Source organism: Excalfactoria chinensis, chromosome 2, assembly GCF_039878825.1.
Source record: "Excalfactoria chinensis isolate bCotChi1 chromosome 2, bCotChi1.hap2, whole genome shotgun sequence".
Lineage (NCBI taxonomy): Eukaryota > Metazoa > Chordata > Aves > Galliformes > Phasianidae > Excalfactoria > Excalfactoria chinensis.
The window spans coordinates 81,852,797-81,856,674 of NC_092826.1; positions in this window are offsets into that span (position 1 = coordinate 81,852,797).

Consider the following 3,878-nt stretch of genomic DNA (forward strand, 5'->3'; position numbering starts at 1 on the left):
TTCTCTGGACCTGCTCCAGTACCTCCATGTCCTTCTTGTGCTGAGGTGCCCAAAACTGGACACAGTACTCGAGGTGAGGCCTCACCAATGCTGAGTACAGGGGCAGGATGACTTCCTTAGTCCTGCTCACCACACCATTCCTGATACAAGCCAGGATGCCATTGTCCCTCTTGGCCACCTGGGCACACTGCTGGCTCATATTCAGCCGACTGTCCATCAGCACACCAAGGTCCCTTTCCGTCTGGGAGCTTTCCAGCCACACCTCCCCAAGCCTGTAGGGTTGCCTGGAGTTGTTATGACCAAAATGCAGGACCCGACACTTGGCCCTGTTGAAACTCATTCCATTAACCTTGGCCCATCGATCAAGTCTATCCAGGTCCCTCTGTAGTGCCCTTCTCCCCTCAGGCAGATCAACACTCCCTCCCAGCTTAGTGTCGTCTGCGAACTTACTGAGGGTGCACTTGAAATGCACTTCCCATTTTGCTCAGTCTTAACCATAGTACTGCATTAATAGCAGTTGGCTCCCTCTCCCTTTGTTCAAGAGCTGGAAGATCTCAGGGGTCCAGTGCTGGGAGAATACCATGTGCTGTCAATAATTCTCAGGTAGATGGACTCTTAACACCCTTGGGCTAATTCCTTGCCCTTAAAAAGAACTACACTAACCCTGAGGCCTTGGTTCTTTTCTCCACATGTCACTGCTGATGATAACAAAGGGAATCATAGAGTAGCTCAGGTTGGAAGGAACCTTAGAATTCCAACCCTGTGCTGTGAGCAGGGCTGCCCCCACCGGCCCAGGGCCCCATCCAACCTGGACTTGAACACCTGCAGGGATGGGGCACCCTCAGCTTCTCTGGGCAGCTGTGCCAGCGCCTCACCACTCACTGAATAGAGATTTTTTTTTCCTAGTATCAAATAACATTAATGACACAAGCTTTCCAAAATGTGTAGCTTATCTCCTCAGAAGGCCTCCTGTACCCCTGGAAACACGTAGTGTCCTGCTGCGTAGTCCAGCTTTGTGAATGGGAATAGCTCAGTTGTGTTATATAGCTTCCCCGCAAAAAGACATAGAGGAAAACCCTATAAATCCAGACAGAAACCCCAGAACCCACTCAGGAAAAAGCAAGAAGCAAACTCAGGAATTCTGCCCTCCTGCACCATTAGTGTCTCCAGAGGAGCTCTGCTTCCTGTTTTCGCACTGTTGCCTCTGCCTGTGGAGACGACGAAGGCCTCAGTGGGCACCTCAGTAGGGAGCAACCATTAAGATCAACAGAAGCACTCAAAATGTTGTTGAGCAGCCTCTTGTCTCTGGGAAGGGATCCTTTATACACCCAGGCTTTCAAGCTTTGCCATTAAAAGGCTGCTTTTTGATATAAAGGGCATCCTCAGCCTGGGGACAGCTGGTGCTCTCCTCAGCAGGGCCCTTGTTGATGGTGTGAAGCTGGAGCCACAGATGGCTGAGTTCAGAAAGCACATTCTTCCCCTCCACAGCTACACTGTGACAGCAGGAATTTGTTAGACCAGGACATCTGCAGACCAGGATGCGGGCAGCCCAGAAACCATGCTTGAGGGGGCACTGTGAATGGAGAAGCTACTTGAGGACTGAAGGGAGCACATCTTTCTTCCAGGCTGCTGCTTCACTTGAGAAACATGCTTTTAATGTCAATTCCACAGCTATATAAACCAGCAAGGAGGCACTCGATTTCAGCTTTTTTGTTATAGAAGCTAGCATCGCATTCAGATTGCTGTATTTTGGGCAGAAGACTATGTACAACACCAGATCGAATCCATCTGCTCTTATCTGGACAGGTACGTTGTCCCAGACACTTGTAGATGAAAAGAAGCAGCGCAAAAGAGAGGCTGCTATAATCTTCAGTGAGTTTTTATTTGTTCGAGGGCCACGGGTGATACAGTGAGCTAATTGCTACCACATCTTTGTACTGTGCTTTAACAGCTGTTTTGTTTATCAGACACAAGTCAACCCCCCAAAAGTAGCATTCTGACAGTTTTCTACTTTTACTCAGCAAGTACAAAGTCCTGCTTAAAAGGCTATGTTTTAAGAGCATAGCATAACAATTTAAGCATACAGATACAGCAACAAGCTTTATACCAGCATATTAACAGCACAGAACCCCCGCAGCTTGTCCTGGCATTTTTACTATATATGAAGGTAGAGTCACAGTCATCTGATTTGTCTAATGCCAATGCAAAATGGGGTATCTTACATCTTTAGAACTCTTTGACTTTGAGATCTTCTGTGAGTCTCTTCCCATTCGTTTTACTTGACCTTCATCCATCTCCCCAACTATACTTCCATTTTTCTCCTAATGTTAGGCAGCTTTATCCTAATTTTTATTCCACTCCCAAACTGACTCGATATGTTTGGGAGCACAGATAAGAGGTTTCAGTTCTGTGTATAGTTATGGTGTTACATGTTTCTGAACCCAAAATTTGGTTCAAATTTTCTAAGTGGCAACTTGCCCTTTTCTTATCTTAGTGTGTAGGCTAATCATGTAACTTATGTTGCTCACCTGACTCATTTCTGTAATCTAAACCACTTTGTAGAACTGCCACAAGATTTTAAAAAGAGCCTGGTGAGGCAGACAGCAAATACGCTGGAAGTCAATGTAAGTTTGATGTAGATTAATTCATTCAGTCTCTTGATAAATTCCAGTTTCGAGTGGCTTGAGCTTTTAAAATGCTGATCGGTGTTGCTGAATGTTGTTGTTCATTAATTGGCTGTGCAACTCCATTTCAAGTATCAGACTGCGTGCATTGTTCTCATAAAAAAAATACAAAGTAAAAAAAAGCAGTACACCAAAAATAATGACATAAACCCAAGTGTTTGCACACCATACCATACAAGAAAGATTTTATTATTAATCTGATGACAGCACTGCAAGATTCTGCACATTGAAGCCAACTAGTGAACCATTCGTGTTAGATTACGTGTTGTTTTGTGTTTAAATGCATGTTTATTAAAAGCATACAGGAGCATGCTCTTACTCAAAACAAGCAATATACAAAGCAAGAATATACAAAAACATGTTCAAAAATATTTGAGTGCCTAAAAAGTTAAAATAATTGGTAAGTAGTAATAAATGCTGTCACCTTGATCAAATCCACATACATAGCTTTCTTGCTAGGCATACTGTTTTTGTTTCATTAAACAGCACTAGACAGCAGCTTCCAAACTGTGTAAATTGAAACCAGTAGTGCTGTCTTCTTCTGGACCTACTGGAGAAGGGTTTCATTAACTGAGATCCTGGAGGTGCAAGTTCCCAAGTTTTCTTTGTTTATCTCATGGTCTCAGAAAATTTTGGTTTTGGACCTCTTGCCTTGTTGGTTGCTTTATTCCCAGGAGAACACCACTGTTGGGGGCTGCTAAGAATTGATAGTAAATATCCCTTGCGGGAGAGAGAAAGACCTAATGATGAGGCATGGAGAAGAAGAGTAGTAATCAACAAGGTTTGTTTGCACTGAGACCTGCTGCTTCTAAACAAAAATGTGGTTTCCATGCAGGTTTATCATTTCTCTAGCCCACTAGTTTTTGCATTCATTACAGAGATCGTGGCAGGTGGATTGATCATTCAGGTTAATTATCCTGCAGCTTGTCTCACTGTCATTTCTTTCCACTGGCTGTAATCTATAACCACTTCTACTTCCTTTTTCAACTACCTGGGGTGTGTTTTCCTTTCCAAGTTGGAGCACACTCTCTCCAACCACTGGCAGTAGTAGTGGCTGTAAGCAGATCACAGTTTCCATTCCAAGAGGCCGCTTACTTTCCAAAGTGCTTTGTCTCAACATCACCATCTCTCAGGTCATGTCTGGACCTTTCCTACTCTTTTAAAGGTACATATATTGATTTTTCTGGGGGGGAA